The sequence below is a fragment of the Sceloporus occidentalis genome, unplaced genomic scaffold (assembly GCF_023333645.1).
Source record: "Sceloporus occidentalis isolate IW3139 unplaced genomic scaffold, rSceOcc1.0.p SCAF_4, whole genome shotgun sequence".
NCBI lineage: Eukaryota > Metazoa > Chordata > Lepidosauria > Squamata > Phrynosomatidae > Sceloporus > Sceloporus occidentalis.
In genome coordinates this window covers 58696292-58714902 of record NW_028316984.1, presented here as the reverse complement: position 1 = coordinate 58714902, position 18611 = coordinate 58696292, and the positions used below count along the sequence as shown (strand labels likewise).

At 39.6% G+C, this 18611-nt stretch overlaps 1 long non-coding RNA gene across 1 annotated transcript in view; it reads left to right on the top strand.

Moving 5' to 3' along the window:
- The window catches only part of LOC149313893 (uncharacterized), an 88063-nt gene extending 71314 nt beyond the window's left edge, over positions 1-16749 (top strand). Inside the window, exon 4 of the long non-coding RNA XR_016280877.1 lies at positions 16708-16749. This is a non-coding gene — a long non-coding RNA (uncharacterized LOC149313893). The remainder of the gene's footprint in view (positions 1-16707) is intronic.
- Positions 16750-18611: the final 1862 nt, after the last annotated feature.

The window sequence follows — 18611 nt, the reverse complement described above, 5'->3', positions numbered from 1 at the left end:
TTGACAGCAGATGGGGAGAGATGCATTTAAATCCTTTATTTGCAGTACTGTCTGAGGCTATTCTGTCTACTATATTCTCTGAGACTGTTCCAGTACTTGATTTTCAAAAGCAAATGCTCCCTAACAGCCTTGATAAGAGGAAATAAATAAACCCCCAGTCCTATTTTCAGAGGCATGTATGCTGGCCTCCATATTTACAAGGCAGCCTTTTCTGTGACTCTTATGGCCTAGATCCAGTTGTTCTGGCCTAGATCCAGAGTAAAAAGAGTGATTAAATCAATGAAATCTTGGTAAGTCAACACTTATGTAACTAATAGGTGGAACAGATCATCATGAAGGGGTGTCTTCAAGCTGCCCCTGAGAAAGATGGATCAGGGCTGCAGCAATTGCATGCCACAGCTCCAATCTACCTTCTTGCTCACCCAAAAAGAAGCGGCAAAATGCCACTCCTTTTTGCACTGGCAAAAAGCTGGATTTTCCTGTAATGCCATGGCTTTATAGTGCTCCTGCAGCATGTAAATGCCATGCCACTGGAGTGCCTGAAAGTTGGCCCACATCTTAGGGGCATGCATCATCTTGAAGCCGGCTTTTCATGCTGCTATCTACTGGCTGTAAATTCCATTGATTCATTGGTTCTGTTCTAGAACCAATTCTTAGTTGAGGCAAACATTTGGATTTAGGCCTTTATGTTTAATTGAATATGTTATATTTTTTGCAGCTGTACCATCTATATAATTAGACTAACAGATAAATCAAAATTTTAATGGAAAGTTGTTCTGCGACATTAGACCCTTTGTACAGCAAAGACCCTGGTGGTTGTCATGCATTTCAGTGCATTATAGATGGTGGAAAGAACATTTCACTTTCATACATCATATGTACAACTATGTGACAGAGCAGCTGGTGTCAGGAATGGAGAAGACCCCACATCCTCACTGCAAGAGACTTTTCAAGGGTAGCATTTTATTTTGCCTCACATGAATACATGACCTTTATTCAGTTACAAAATATATAGGAAAGAATTACATTTGGGCACCATTGGTTTGAATGAAATCTGTTTCCTGTTACAAATTTGGAAGATTTCCTTTTTGAAGACTATATTGCAGAGAAACTTCCTGGCAATGACACCCAACTCTGAGAATAAAATGGTCTCCAACCAATGTAGTTACCTCTCTTCTGCTGTATGTGCCAGCAAAGGTTCAGTTTCTTAGCTGATATAAAGTATACATGTTGGATACTCTCTTTTATAAATCCAGATATTTAATTTGAATTGAGACAGTTTTTGTTGCCAAATGGTAAAATGCTGAGAAGATTTTTGAAAACAGGATACAGTGGGTTGGTTTTGTTGTGGGAACTGATTCCATTTGTGGAAATGAGAGGTAGGTCAAAGGAGGTGCCTTCTTTTGTGCACCCCCAAAGCTGTCTAGGAGAGTGGTCTAGGAAAACCTGAGACTGTTTCTAGCAATACAGAGATGGGAAGAAATTTCAATCACACTCCCTTTTAACTATTTGTGTTATGGTGGATGCAAACTATAATACAGTATTATAGTATAGTATTTTACAATATAGTAAACTGTGTTATTTCTGACACAAATAATTTGTCAATAATAGTAGCACCTTGTGGCACTTTTTACAGGCACAAACTGACAACTGTTGTTAGGTTTTTAGCCTACTATTCTGTAAAGTCATCTAAGGAAGAATTATGCAGGCATTTATAACAGTATGCTTATTGTGTTATAAGCTTTTCTTATCTAAAATTGACCTCATCAGATGCCTTCTATCATAACATAATCATGCATATGATTATAATGGCATGGCAGTGTTTGTAAGAGTATACTTTCCCACCAAAACCTTCTCTTTCTAATATAACAGTGTGACCTATGCGGTCATTGCAGCTAGCTATACACACCAGTAGGAAGTTGTTGACCTGTAACATCTCTAAACATGTTGTTATTTTCACTAAAAGAGTCCTTGCTGATCTGCTATCAGAAAATAGTGAGCTGCTGTGTTTAAGCACTCTAAATTTCATGCCCCTCCTACCATTAAAGTGAAAGCACATAATGAGAAGAGCATTTTTCAACAAGGTTATAAAATGCTAGTAGTGCCAATTGCTTTTTAAATGTAATCCAGTTCTTCCATAAAATCTTTCAAAATTCAGGTTTGGCTTTACCCAAGCAACAACAAAGGTGATTCATTCCCAAAATGACCTTGGGTTGATTGATCCATATGAACAATATGCAACATTCTAGAAATTAATCTAATCGCCCAATATACTCTTCTGTATTACAATTGCTTAATACATGTGTTTGAAGTCTGAGCACAGTTCTCCAAAGCTGGAACTCAGGACCAATCACTGTCCTTTTGTTTAGCTGATTGCATCTAATTCTTCCAAGTTGGAAACGTTATTGGTATAAGGCCTTTCAGTGCCATTAGCATGCACTACACAGAATGCTACCCAATCTTGCCTTTCAGTGTGCTGTCCATGGTAAAATGCTGCTAAGTGAAGCAGAGAAATGTTCCTGGACAAGAAAAGAAATGAAATCATTCTCCATGAACTAGCTATGATTTATGACATAACCATGGCTTTATGATTCACTTCTTTCCTTAACAAGTGTAGCCATCTATTAAAAGGAGACTTTTCAGGCCTTTGACCTTACACCTGTTATCTCGACACTGATTTTGTTTTAAAATGGACAAACATGCCTGTGAGATTAAGTGAGAAATTCACATCGCTGCCCAAAGCTTGTTAATCAATATCACTAATCCATCAAACATTCCAAGAAGGAATGATGTGCTTTTGTTGCTTTCTCCTAAAAAGGAAGTGTGAATAGAAATAGAAAAGAATAATAAGGTGCATGTAGGAACATTCAAAAAGTTGTTGCTAAGTACAACCTACACCTTGGCTGATTTTGTTATTTAGCAATCTTTGCATGCCTGTGCTCACTGGATGCGACTTTGGATATTTGCTGGCTCCCTGTTTGCATTGTCACACTGCCTCTCTTCCTGCTACACTGTAACCTGCAGCTGTTTCCTCTTTCATCCCTCTGTGTCCTCCATTACATCATCTGTTTGATTAAGCACAAGTAATTTGTAATAAAGCTACTTTTCTTTATTTCATAAAGAAAACTAACAATTTATTGCAAAATATGAGGTAGTAGTGTATACAGTGGGCCCTTTTTATCTGCTGGGGTTTGGTACTAGGACCCCCCGTGGATAACAAAATCCATGGATACTCAAGTCCCATTAAATATAATGGCATAGCAAAATGGTGTCCCTTATAAAAAATGGAAAATCAAGGTTTGCTATCTGGAATTTATAATATTTTGAATATTTTCAATCAGTGGATGCTTGAATCCATGGATAAAAAAATCAGTGGATAAAAAATCCGTGGATAATGAAGGCTGACAGTATTTCTTAGCAGAGTAATCAAATCAGTAAGGCAGAAGCTGAACAACAGTCTTACACACACACCTACACAGGGAGGGTCTAGCAGAGAAAAGAAATAAACAGATTTATTTTCTCTGCTAGACCCTCTTTGTGTAGGTGTGTGTGTAGACTGTTTGTTGTTCAGCTTCTGCCTTACTGATTTGATTACTCTGCTAGATCAAAACTATATCAATAGATCAAAACTAGGGGACTAAATACATAAAAAAGTAGTACATATAGATTTTATTATAACTACTCCATTAAAGAAGTCTGTCCTGAATCAATTCTTCTGGTAGAACTTGAGAATATTGTGAGAAGAAGAGAAATGCATTATAACATCTAAAACAATGACCAGTCACATTACCACTTAATCCTTAAAACAAAAATCTTTACTTCCATTTTACTAGTTTTCCTGTTATCTAGCACTTGATGATGGCTGTGTTGAATAGAACTGTGTTGTATAGCACTTTGGTCCTCCAGATGTTTTGGACTTTATCTCCCAGAATTCCTGCCAATTGGCCAAGCTTGCTGGGCTTCAGGGAGCTGAAGTGCAAAACACCTGGAGGATCAGAATTTGGAAACCACTGCCATAGAACAATACAATTGTTGGACATCACCATTTGTTTTATATTAAATAGAACAAGAACATTACACTCTTATATCCGATATACTCCCTGTGACACAATTCTACATTACAAGTGATCTGGGGAGTGAATGTGTGTCAAGAATGGTGAGAATTAGAACTGGCAGTACATGGAAATATGTGTTTCTGTACATGGTAAGCCACCAATGATATGGGTTACAACATTCCTTATGTGGTAAAGTGTTTCTATGTTCCACATGAGCTTCGACTACACAGTTGGATTGAACCGTGGCAGTTGAAGTGGAATCGTAGAACTATAATTCTGTAGAGCACTGGGAGAGATAATTTTAAACATTCGTGCTGCAAACAACTGGATTGAAGTCTGAATGGAAAACTTTCTTTCTTTTTTCTTTTTACAAGTAATTTTATTTCCCTTTTTGATGAATAACACCATATCCATGCAATGTACTATTCTTCCTCAAGCCAAAATACAGTACTGCAAACACATACAAAACCACAAAATACCTACATGTATGCATACGTATACTCATGTGGTGGAAATATTCCTTGTTGAAATAAAAAACTATAGAAAGATGGAGTCACCTTTGTCAGCCAGAGAGATGGTTTTTGAAATAAAGGCTTGGAGTTTAGAAAAACTAGAGCAAAGGAATAAGGAGTGCGTCTTGACCTGGATGGAAGCTGGCACCAGTAAAAAGACATAACATAAACTACTGAGATAAGGACACATAGTTGACATTCAGAAGCAAGGTTAGGAGGAAAGCCACTGAATTCCTACAGGAGGGGGTAAGGAGTGATGATGCAGTTTTAATGTATGCATGTATTTCTGTTCTGATTGTAAGAATTCTGTATGTTTAAATTGTAATTAGCCAATCAGGTGTATTGAAGAAGCTTCTTTGTCTTGAATAATATAAAAAGAGCCATTTTGTCTTGTTCGGGGTCTCAGCTTTTGGAACTTGAATTCCACTGAGTTCATTGTTTTCCTTTGTCGACAATTGGAAATAAACTTATGGATTTTCAATTACTAGGTCCTCTTGCCAATCCTTGCCAATCCTATTGCTCTGCAAATCCTAGAAATTTAAGTTTCCTGAAATTTCTGTTACACTCATACTCATTTCTGTCACTATTTCGGATTTTTATATGTTTTTATTTAAGATGGGTGGGATCAGTATTCTACCACTGAATTTCTTTATGAAATGGTTTAAAGAAAATGGCCATAATGCAGTGCACAGTAACACACATGCATAAATGCCTACTGAGTTATGGCCCATTTTACTTTGCCATACGCCTTGAAAATAAAATTGTAGCAAATCATAATGAGCTTTCAAAATAAATATGAAGTTTTTCCATTGATTTCATTGGTGATTGGGTGAGATTCATCACAACTAATATGTATATTCTCTGCATCACATATTTGTCTGGAATAATATACTTTCACTCATCAGCGATTTGAGAGTGATTTTACATGAGGCATCAAGACTGATTCAGAAGGGATGAAACTTCAAAAATTAGCATAAGCACTGTCAACCTGCTGTCTTGTGATTTAGTGCCTTTCCCCTGAAATTTCATTTTATTACTGTCAGTATTTTCTTTTGATTCCCACCACCATGGCATTATTTTCTCATGGAAGACTGACTCCATATAAACACAAATGTTCAGTAACGTCAATGATGAAGGGCTCATATGGTAACTACCCTTCCTCTGTCAAGTTATTTTCTTGAGGTTCATTTTCTTTACATTTGGTTACATTTTCTTTATAGCACACAATATGGAATGAGGAGGTCATTTTTCTTTGTATCCAACAGTCTTCCAGGAAAAGACACAGAGGCAATTCACACATTAATCAGAATAAGACAGTACATTGAGCTGACAAAATTCTGGGCTGTAGACTTCAGACTGGAACTGCCAGGAGTGACACATATTTCAAATCTCCCCACAGGTAGTAAATTAGGGAGAAAAGTAAGTGTCTCTAAATAGGGAATGTGGCTTATGCTGGTATGCTGTGCTCAGGGCTGTGCTGTTGGTAGAGAGTCTGTGCATCAGCAGAGCTCAGAAGTCACTAGTTGTTTGCAAGTAATCCCCCCCCCCCACACACAGAACTTAATCATAACCAAATTACATCATGATTATGACATAGCAAGGGATAATGCCCCTCTTTTTATTTTTATTTTTATTTTATAGCTCTTTTTTATTTTGGTACAACTCTGTTGTAGTTGCTTGTAGAGTTACAGGAGTTTGTGTGTTTACTGCTTGCATGTATTTTCTACCACAGGCAACCCTCCCATAGCATTCTGGTATTTGTTTTAAAAACTAATTAAAGTAACCTGGGAAGGCCAGCTATGAAAGAATTCACCAAGAGCCTAAAGAATAAAGATATACAACTGAGCACTAAAGCCAAAATCATCCAAACCATTGTATTCCCCATCACCATGAAGAGATGTGAGAGCTGAGCAGTGAAGAAAGGGAGAGAAAGAAAATCAACTCATTTGAGATGTGGTGCTGGAAAATAGTGCTGTGGATACTGTAGACATCCAAAAAGACAAACCAATGGGTACTTGAACAGATCAGGCCTGAAGTCGCCCTGGAAGTCAAGATGATCACATTGAGGCTGTTGTACTTTGGTCACATCAAGAAAAGGCATTGTCATTGGAAAATATAATAATGCTAGATAAGGTAGAGGGTAGCAGAAAGAGAGGAAGACCACACAGCAGATGGATAAACTCAATCAGGTAGGACATGGGCCTGAGTTTGTAGGACCTGAATAGAACAAGTAGGATAGCAAGGCTTGGGGATGTCTAATCTACAGGATCTCCATGATTCAGGGTCAACTTGAGTTGTTAACAATAGTTAACAACTTGCAGCTGTTCACTTGCAGTTAACTTGTAGTTAACAACAACAATTCTAGTTACTTTTGAATAACAAGAATGTAAGAATTTCTTCCTTACAGTTTACAACTCTAATGGTAACATAGACCCAGTACAGACTGCCGCTTCGTGGCAGCCTGGGGCCAATTCTAGGGTTCCGGAGCAGACAGCATCCGCATGCTCCAGAACCCTACCATGTATGGATGGCACCATCTTTACACAGCGCTGTCCATACGGGGCGCACGTGCATGACGCAAGCATGGCACTGCATTTGCACCTCAGGGTACTGAGCTTACATCACGGACGCATGACAGGTGCAGTCATGGTATGTGGAGCATAATACAAAAAGAACATGCTTTCAGCAGGTTTTTTTATTGTGGAGGAACGCCGTACGGTTTGGCTGCTGCAGCGTCCCACGACAGCAGAAAGGAGTGGATGCAGATCGTCCTTTCAGGGCGGTCTGTACGGCCCCTAAGTATGTTTGCAGTGCTTTAAAGTGTATGAGTAACCACTTGTTCTTTTCCAGAGTAACTTTCCAAGCTCTGTACTTAGTAAATAGATGTATGTATTCCAAGCAACATGCTATATATATTCTCAGCATGGCATATCATTTTATTAATTTTCCCCAGATTTTGTCTGGATGTTTTTAAACTCTATAGTATACTTTTAATATTTTGCAGTACTTCCATGTTCCTTTCTGAGAGCACATCATCACAATGTCTAAAAATATGATATATCTGAAAAAAGAAAGAGATTTTTAGATGGAATTAATAAATAAGAGAAATACTGACTTACAATTCTTGCACTGGAATAGAAACAATTTGGAAGAATTCTGTTGATGCAAATTGAAAAAGGCACCAAATCTTGTCTGATATTGGAAGCTAAGCAGGATCAGTTCTGGTTAGTCCTTGGATGAGAGATCACCAATGAATACCAGGTGCTGTAGGCTGGATTTCAGAGGAAGGAACTAGCAAAACCAACTCGGAATATTCATTATTATTATTATTATTGTTATTATTATTATTCTTTATTTATATAGCGCTGTAGATGTACACAGTGCTGTACATAATAAAATGGATAAAGTAAACCTGCCCATGGTGTACAATTTGCCAAAGAAAACCCTTTAGAATTCATGTGGCCATCATAAATTGACAGGTGACTTGAAGGTGTTCACACATATAGATTTTGGATATTTTTGTAAACAGAGAGGAGGAATGTGATGATGTGTTAGAAAGAACTGCTGTCATGAACACTTTCTACAGATGAGATGTTAAAAGATCTACTTCAGTGCTTGTAGCATGATTGAATGGTGGTCTTTGCCTGAATTTTATGTCAGACTGAAAAGTACATGCAAGCAATAGGAGATGGATGCATTCTCACTAAACCAGTCTCAATATCTAAAATAATCTCTCTTCCAGCTATGTTAAAAACAGTGCAACATTTGCAATGATGTTAGAGAAATATTCATGGTGACCACAGAGCTGTTCTAGTTCTAGCCCTTAGGTATGAATTAAACAGTCTGATGTTGCTCCAGTAACATTGCTTTTATTCCATGCTTGAAATTCAAGAACTCAGTGTTCTTGATGATCTGAGAAATTCCTGTGGTAGGAAAGTCTACAAGAAACATTGGTCTCTGTGACTTCCTTTCAGCTCAAAAATAAAGACTTTACTCTTTCATCTTGAAATAGGGAGACATTTCAGATAACTAGGGACATGGAATGACAGCCTCCTCTATGATATTGCCATCTATCTATCTATCCATCTATCTATCTATCTGGGAAAAGGCAGGCTAAAAGGGCCTGATTTAGTTTAGGAAAACATAGCAGATTTTGAGTATATTGCAAGAAACATCAAAGAGCAGTCCAATGTTGAAGTCCCAACCAGATGGTAAACAGGATGCTTACCATCCAGTAAGAGAAGGTGAGAGAATCAGAGATGTAGACTTGAGTTGATTGACTTGGACTCATGTTGGACTCTAGTTACTTTAATGATTTGAATTGGATTTGATTCAGCAATAAATGATGCACTGACTTGACTAGACTAATAATTTGTATATTTTTAGTCATCATCTTTCTGGCCTTGGTTCAGTAATATCTTACCAGATTTTAAACATCTTTCCAGTCTATGGATCATCCTCTCACGCCTCCGATAAATAACCCGTCTTTCCAACCATGCCAGTTATCACTCTTTTTCCCACCTTGCCACCACAGTGCCTCAGCCAGATTGTAAACACCTTCCCAGCCCTAGCTCAGCTCCCCACTCCTCTTCCTCCCAAGCCTTCCCTCAATCCCTGGAGAAAGGATGGATTGGGAGGATGAGGAGTGGGAGGATTAGAGAATGATTGGGAGGAACAATGAAGATGAAACCAGTACATTCAAACAAAAGATTGTATCAGAACTTCACCAGTTCTGTACTTAAGGCCCGGTACACACTGCCAGGAAGAGGTGTCTTGGAGGTGATAGTAGGGCTCGGGAGCATGCATCAACTGCACGCTCCTGAGCCCTACTATGCACAGGCAGCACCACTATTTCGCGGCACCACCCACACAGGGGGCGAGTTGATGATATGTGGGCGTCTTAGCGCCCACACACCTATTCCAGGGAGTGGCATCTTAAGGGCTGTGATGCAGCTCATAGAATCATAAAGTTTGAAGAGACCACAAGGGCCATCCAGTCCAACCCCCTGCCATACAGGAAATCTAAATCAAAGCAGTCCCAACAGATGGCCATCCAGCCTCTGTTTAAAGATCTCTAAGGAAGGAGACTCAACTACACTCCTAGGGAGTTTGTTCCACTGTTGAACAGCCCTTAATGTCAGGAAGTTCCTCTTAATGTTGAGGTGGAATCTTACGACATCGCAAAAAGGAGCCGCTCTAGGCAGCTACTTTTTTGCTATGCAGTGGTGCCTCGCCGTTTGGTTGCCGTGGCAATGCTATGCAGCAAAAAGGGGTGGCATTTTCCCACCCATATGTACTGTCCCATACTTAATCAGATTCAACCAAGGTTTCAGTCTTTGGTCAGTGAAGGAACTAACCATGAGGCTGGGGGCAAATCTTTTGGGAAAAAATAGTTTTTCTAAAATACAATTTTAATAAATTTGATTATCAGCACAGCTTTGTTTAAGTAATGTCTGAGCTCGTCTTTGAATTTTTTAAACCTAACTTTGGCGCTTTACAGACTGCCCAAAAAGGGCGGTCTGCCGGTGCCTCCGTTTCCGCCTCCAGGAAGCCTCAGCCTCCAAATGGGGAGGGTTCCCGGCAGTGGAAAAAGAAGCCGCAAAGCAGCTTCTTTTTGCAGCGCAATAATGATGCCGCAAGGCGCCAATGGCACACTTCGGGCATCATTTCTGCGCCGTGAAATGCAGAAGAACGCTAAGAGTCCGCACCATCAAAATGGCAGTGCCCATGTCTATAGGGCACCGCCATCTTGTACGTACTAGGTACCTACTAGGGTTAGGGCGTCCGGAAGGTACGCCCTTTCGTAACCCTAGTACGTACCTAGTACATACTTTTTGCCCATGTGGAACGGGCCAGCGTGCACATCTTGATTTTCTAGCCATTAAAACTCCATCCCTGCATCTCCTTTTTTATTCTGTTCAAGTTGGTTCCCAAACTTGAGGCTCAACTTGAGTCTTGAGTTGAAAGTATCTTGAACTTGAGGACTTGAGAGACTTGAACTGAAGGTAGAGGCTTGAGACTTGACTTGACACTTGGAGTAAAAGACTTGAATACATTACTGGAAAGATTCATAAATGCACAGAGCCATTGTGCATATTGTATAATGAAAAAGAAGGCATTGCCTGCATTCTGATGAATGTTATTTGAAAGAGAGTATATCCAATATTTTGGGTATGATGACCACCTCTGGTTGTGAAACAGAATATAAACAACAGATAAAGAATTCCTTTGGAGGGTGGAATGGCATCACAACCAGTGGTTATCCCATGTCTTTGCTCTATTGAAACTCTTCTGCAAACTGTGATTGGCCCACACCCTAAAGAAGCGTACACTTTCAGATACAGTTAGATAACAATCTAGCATCTCTGTTTCTACCAGAAAAGATAAAGAGTCCCAAGGAAATGTGTACTAGTAGAAATAATTTTAGATGGAAGTTTTTTTTCCAGAAAGTAAAAGCAAAATAGCTGTTCATACTCTAGCTGTTCTTGCACTCAAATGATTTTTAAATTCCCTTCTACAACTAGGGCTGTCATCTCTAGTGGGAACTGCTTGGTTGCTATGTGATGAAAATGCTGTGGGCCAGACATATCATGAGGCATACCTAGGTGAGGTGGTCAGTTCAAGAATGGGATGTAGGGAGAAGTAAATGCAAGACTTCTCAATCCATTGCCAGGCAGAACAGTGAACGGGAGAGTGAGTTTAGCTGTCTCTCAGCCAGAGTGTAGTGTGGACACTAGTCTCTCCTTGCTTCCAAGCCACAAGCCAAGTGGCTTTCCAGAAACCTCTTACTCAGTGCTGCTCCTGTATGGGGGTATCACTCCTATGGTATGGGGGTAGGTAAGAGGAGAAAGGCAGGCAAATGGCATTGACTCCTCCCTGCTGCCCTGTCCTACTTGTTTCTCTTTTGGATGCTTTCACCAGAAACTGTAAGATGCAGTGTATTGACAGAGCTGAAAACAGGATTTTTTTTTTTTACCAGCCCTGATATTTCTCTTCCAAATTCTCCTCTTCTCTGCAAATCATTGCCATCCTTTCATCTCCAACCTCTTTACCCATCTTCTTCCCCTCCTTCCTTTTCATCCATCCCACCATGGAGTCTTGGGGTGGGCAGCTGTGTTGCCAGAATGTTCCTGGGAGCTTCAACATCAAGTGTACCCAGGTTCTGCTGTTGCAGCTGGCATTGCCTGCCTGCCTTCCCCAAACACATGAAAGTGTGGGGAGGGTCAAGAAGGAAGTCAAGAACAGTGCAACATGGGCCTGTAGTCAGTCTATTTGACACCACTTCTGTCTCCACTGTTATTTGAACTTTTAACTTGTTCTGTCTCAGAAGAACAGAATAGGGAAAAGGCACTCTAACTGTTACACCACACATCCTTTCTGATTTACAAATATGGCAGCTTATTCAATTTAGTCCTGGTTATTTTGCATGATTTGAAAAGCACTCAAGTGATGTACAATAAGAAAAAGTGCTTGATTTATATGCATTTGGTCATGCTATGGAAAGTTTAACCTGGTTTTACTGGTAGCTGAGCTGCAAGTTCCATTATGATGAAAGTCTGAATTTTAACATAAGATATAGGGATTGATCTGAAGTAAAAGGCACCTATGTTTTAAGGGTTCTGCTAAGCCATGACATGGACAGAGTTCAGGGACATCCTTATATATGACTCAAGAAAAGTGTATACGGCCTGTTACAGACTGCCAAAATAAAGCTGCTTTGGGTCTCTTTGGAGGTATGCTATTTAAATGGTGCATGGGTCCTAAGAGTCCAGAGGTCGCACCAAAGCCACACTCCATTCCTAAGCATTGGAGTGCAGCTTTGGTGCAGCTTCTGGATTCTTAGGATTCATGCATCATTTAAACAGCATACCTCCAAAAAGACTCGAAGCAGCTTTATTTTGGCAGTCTGTAACAGGCCCATGATTAAACAAGGCTGGCTTTAACCGCAAGCAGAGGAAGACAGCTGTCTCCGGTTGCTGATTCATGATAACATGAAAAGGTAGTAAATGTTATTAACTTTTTTATTATTCTATACATACTGTTAGGAATTTTGCTGCTAAGTCTTGTGGGAGTCTTTCCCTTGGGAGCCAAAATAATTGGCTTTGGGTACTACTGCATACCGTGACTTCTGAGGGTAGGGGTGCCATTTGCTGAACAGCCTCACACAGTAAAAAGTCTTGGGCTGCTTTGAGAATTCTGGACTAGATGAGCCTTTGTTTAGATCCAGCACTTTTGAGATTCTTAAGACCCTGAAATCTTCCTTTCAGACTGAATGATAAAATCATTGAACTGTAAAGGACTTCCAGGATGAACTGCTACATTTACCAGCAACAACAAAACTGCCAAGAACTGTCCATTTTGGCTGAATCTTTCAAACACTATGATGGCTGCAACCGCCCCGATTGCATTTTGTAGAGAGGCGGGATATAAATAATAATAATAATAATAATAATTATTATTATTATTATTATTATTATTATTATTATTATATGCCCAAGGGAAACCTCACAAGTGGTGAACAGAGTGAAATAGCTTTGTTAAGCAGAGTTGTTGATTGTTTTCCATGTCTGGAAAAGGCTGCTTCAATCAATACAGTCTACATATTTTCTTGACCCTTCTCTTCAGCCAAGTCACATCACTGACTGATTACATTTGATTAGGTGACAGAATCAAGTGAAAGTACCTTCAGACTGTCTCTTTCTGTGCCGTTAAAGCTTTTGGCATAGAAAGCATATATTTTGCAAATCATAATTCATATAGTGTTTGACTTAAATCTTCCCCTCCCACCCGCAATGTGCAGGCAAAAGCATGTCACTGAATTGGAAGAAGAGATCTTTCAAAGCATCAGAGTGAATAATTGTTTCCTCCCGTGAGTTTCAGTGTTAGTAATATTGATGATGTATCTTACAAGTCACACAGATTACGCTTTATCGCTAGAGAAAACAAAATTACTTTAATATTTTCTGTGGCTTTCACTGCTTTTTGTAAGAAGCATCTTGGGAGCTTATTAAATTCATTAGAATCCTGAAACATGTTTAACAGCATGTCTAAGTGCCCACATTTCTCCTCTCTTTTCTCAATAACTTTTCTTGTTGTTCTGCAAGAGGAACTAAAAAGAAGCAGAAAGATTCCTTGGTAACTATGGTAAAAGTATTATCCATATAGGCTTGTTTTTTGGTATAAAGATATGCAATAAAGATTTCAGTTAAATATTATAATATATATTATATGAGCAAGCATGGTGTAGCGGTTTGAACATTGGACTAGGACCCTGGAGACCAGAGATCAGCCATGGAAACTCACCTGGTGACCTTGGCTGAGCCACATATTCTCAGCCCCAGACAGCCCCATGATAGCTTCGTCATATGTTCATAGTTGGAAACTACTTGAAGGCCAGCAACAACATATTATATAATATATACAATACATATAATTATTATAGTATAGTATAATATATTATAATATCTGTATAGACTGAAAAGCTATCTGGAACGCCTTCCTATTTGACTGCAGTTAAAAAATGCTGCTCATCTGCATACACAAATACTAAGATTTCCCCCCTATTTTGGGGGTGGAATTTTACACCTATGGTTTGGGAAAGTGGTTTCTTTTTAATGTAATACTTTATTACCATGTCACCTCTTTAAGGACTTTAAAGACTCAAATATAACAATCTATTTTTGCAATATCTTGAGGGGATGCTGAGGAGAAGCAGTTCACACTGTAACATTATGTAACATAATAGCCAGGACCCCTATGGCTTACTCAGTGTTATGGTAAATCCAGCATTGCTCCCTGTGCTCGATGACAAGAATGATATCTTCTGTGGAATCTTCTGATATTATTAAAATATGTTATATTGATGAGGACATAGCAATCTGTCTTTGCAGACTCTGAAATAATTGCAGACAAGCCCAACATGTGATAGATTGTGACAGTGTGACATTTTGCTGATTCTTAGTAGAAGACTCTCCATATGTCATTCTTTCTGAAGCCTCAGAGTCAGGATTTGAGTCCAGCAACATCTGGCCTACCTAATAAATTATTTCTCCCAGTTCAGCATTTAATTTGAGATTTCTTCCATTACCATCATTAGTATTAAGATGCAATTCTTGCTCAGTTAGACTAATTAAGGATGTTGTAAACATTTGAGAAGCTTGTTCAGACAAATCTTTTCTTTAAAGCTTTCAAGCTTTGCAAAGGCTCAGGGCAAATACCTTCCTGTCTTCAATCTCTCTGAATACCCCACCTTGTCAATTTCTACCCATTCCTCACTTGTCAGCTCCAACTTGAGAGGGGGAACTTACTCTGGAGAAAGGGCAGACAGAGGAAGAAGTATGGTAGAAATGCTACATCCAGCATTAGTCTCTTGCTGGGAATTCTGGAACTCAAAGTGTTGTCTCATTTTTGTGCAGTACAATATTAATGCATCTCTGAGGCTGAATCCACTGCTAGTACCTTGAAGAATAAAAGAAGATAGAAATGACTTATTTGGATAGGTCCCTATTGATGAAAGGAACCCTAGTGGTGCAGTGGTTAAATGCTGATACTGCAGCCACAATGTTATGAGTTTGATCCCTGGGGGCTGCAGGTTAGCTTAGCCTTCCATCCTTTTGTGGGTTGATAAAATGAGTACCCATCTTGTTGGGGGTAATTGGTTTATATGTTATAAATCGCTTAGAGACTGATGAGTTCACTATGAAGTGCTATAGAAATGTAAATGATACTGCTATTGCTATCTGAATATAATGGTAGATGGCTATTGCTTAGCCCAGTTGTATGGTCTGCATTAAATAAAAATCCCATCTTTTCTCTTATGCCACCATTAAACTATACAGTTCTTCATTTTAGTGTAAGGCAATGGTTTGATTGTTAGACTATGACTCTGGAGACCAGGATTTGATTCCCTGCTTGGCCATGAAAACCACTGGGGGACCTCAGGCAAGTCACAGGAGATTAGTGCACTGGCTTTCATTTCCGTGCTAGGTGTGGGATGTAAACTCACTGGGATGGACTGTATTGCACAGCTCTGTCCCCTGGCAATACTCATCCCATACGCAATACGGGCTTCTCCCGGGCCTTTTAAAATATAGGAAAATCCCATTTTTTAAAAGCTCCAAGAGAAGCCTGGGTCAGGTACAGGATAAGTACTGCCCAGGGATGGAGATGTGTGATACAATCCATCTGGGTGAGTATAATCCTGTGTCTAGCGCAGGAATGAAACCAGTGTGCTAATCTCCAGACTTTCTCAGCCTCAGGGAAAGGCAATGGCAAAACTCCTCTGAACAAATCATGCCATGAAAACCCCATAATAGTTTCACCTTAGGGTCGCCATAAGTTGGAAACGGCTTGAAGGCACACAACAGCAGCAGCAACAACAAGCTGGGTATTAAGGTAAATTCTTACTACTACCAAGGATGCCCACAGGCAACAAATAGTATAATAATGTCTAGTGTTGGTTAGCTAAGCTAACGAGGAAGATCAACATAAAATCATAGAATCATAGAGTTGGAAGAGACCACAAGGTTCATCTAGTCCAACCCCCTTCCATGCAGTCCAACATGATCACTCCATTTCCAGTGAGGATGTAGAAGAATTAGCTGAGTAGCATCGGAGCTACTATGATGACACTGTGATTCTCCAAGTACACAGAGCTGCCTCTGCCATTAGGCAGAGTAACCACTAGTGGAAGATACTGATGTGCAGCAGCAGTCTACTTCCTAGTGTTAAGGAAAGTTTTTTCTGACAGGCCTACCAATTTCTAGAATTATCTTGCCTTCATCTCAGGCAGCAAAATGTTTTGGCTCAGCTCTGCAAGTACAGACCACTTCAAGGAATGAAGTATCTGCATTGCCTTATATAAACTGAAAGCTAGGGACATTTATCTTGAAGAAATGGAAGTGACCAAAGAGTAGGTGGGCACACAATGTACCTTCTTTCCAACTGATTCACTATCTTGAAATAGCCTTTCTGATAGGATCCATCTGCAAGGTCAATACGGTATAATAGAACTATAATGTCTATTCCATACAATGCCTTTTCAGATGTTTGGTAAGCATGTGTACACACATGAGAGCTCTTGCCCCATCTCCTTTCTCATTACTTTTGTCACACAAATACTAGAGGTCTCTTTTATCCAGGCAGAAAATTCAGGGTCCTGCCTTATGTGGAGAATCTCCATGGATATCACAGGCTGGGTCTGTTCAGCTACTGTGTTTTTCCATCAATAAAGGTAGGTGGGTAACATGCTTCCTTCTTGTGTGTGGAATACACAGGTTTGCTAAATGCATGAATGGATCTACAGCTTTCTATACACCATTCTTTCTGTTTCCAAAGTTCAAAAGCCAGAGTTTAAAGAGAAAGAAAAACCATTGGCTGGAAAACAACAACAACAATTAAGATATAACCACCCCACTCTCACTTGAAATGATCCAGTAAGGACCTGAAATGATCCAGTAAGGCCATGAAATGCTGGTTTTTCCCTCATACCCCCCCTCCTTGTGTGTATAAAAACCAGAGAAAGGAAATGGAATGGAATGGAGTATCCTGGAGCAGGGCATAGCCCCCTGACTGAAACAGTGAATAGGAGTACTCTATATGGCTACCTTTTGTTGCATTTCCCACCTGTCCATTTATGGATTATTTCAACCTAAATGAAAATATACTAGAAATAATTTTGAAGAGGTTGTACCTTTGGCTTCATATATTCCTCTGATGTTTTCTTAAAACAAACCAAACACTGGTGATATAAAAAAATATAGCTCTTTCATCCTTTTAACTATGGGTGGCAGAGAACAAAATGAACAGTCGTTTTTCAGAAGGTTTCTTTTCTTTTTATTTCATTTTTTAAAACTCTTTGAACATCAAGCATTTACCCCTATCCCTTAGTCCTTTAAGTTAGGAACAGACAGAAGATGGTAGCTACTGAAAGCCTAAAAGGAACACCTTAGGAGCCAGGAGCTTTATTAGGAGCTAAGGTGATCCATGCCATTAAGATCACTTGTCTTTATGGATAATGGAACAGAGTTTCAGTTTAGAAACTTTTTCTCTTGAGTTTTCTGAACTTTTAAACAGATCTTGGTGGAGTCGAAGGCTTTCATGGCTGGCATCCATAGTTTTCTGTGGGTTTTTTGGGCTATGTGGCCATGTTCTAGAAGAGTTTCTTCCTGACATTTTGCCAGCATCTGTGGTTGGCATCTTCAGAGAATCCTGCCTGGAAAAAGTTTGTTATACACACACACACACACACACACACACACACTCTGCATTCCCAGGATCACACAGTATATATATACACCCAACTTTTTCCAGGCAAGCATTCTCTGAAGATGCCAGCCACAGATGCTGGTGAAACATCAGGAAGAAACTCTTCTAGAACATGGCCACATAGCACAAAAAACCCACAAAAAACTATATCTTGGTGGATTGCTACTCATTACCTTCTCAGCCATTTGTGAGCTTTTGGTAGGTATTTGGGGTTGGCTTTTATCGGGAAGTGTCTTTCATTGATCCTTGAATTACTCTCCAGCAGCATGCAAGGCCATCCTTGGTTGCTAAATGTATAGGTGTTATTCCAACAGAGTCATCATACAGCTTTCATGGTAAAAGGTATTCAGAAGTGGTTTTCTAGTGTCTCCTCCTGTGTTGTACTAACAAGTGTTAGGGATGGTGTCACTGCCACTTTCTCTGACAGAACCTTCACCTGTTTTAAGTGGCCATTCCAAATACTGCTGTTGCCCAGTAGCTGCATGACACATTTAGTCCAGTTGCTCAGCAAAATCCTGTCTGATGTGGGAGACCCTACCAGCAACACTGACACCAGGGTTTATTTATTTATTTGTTTGTTCCAATGATTTATATTCCGTCTTTCTCTCACAATGGGATGCATAGTCTCTTGCCTCAAAGGGGCATGCAATCTCACCATCACAGAAGGGTAGTCTCAAGGAAGGTTCATTTTACATGCCCTTGTCATAAAGGGCTTGAACACACAGGCCAGAATAAAATTGCTTCAGGTCACTTTGGAGGTATGCTGTTTAAATGATGC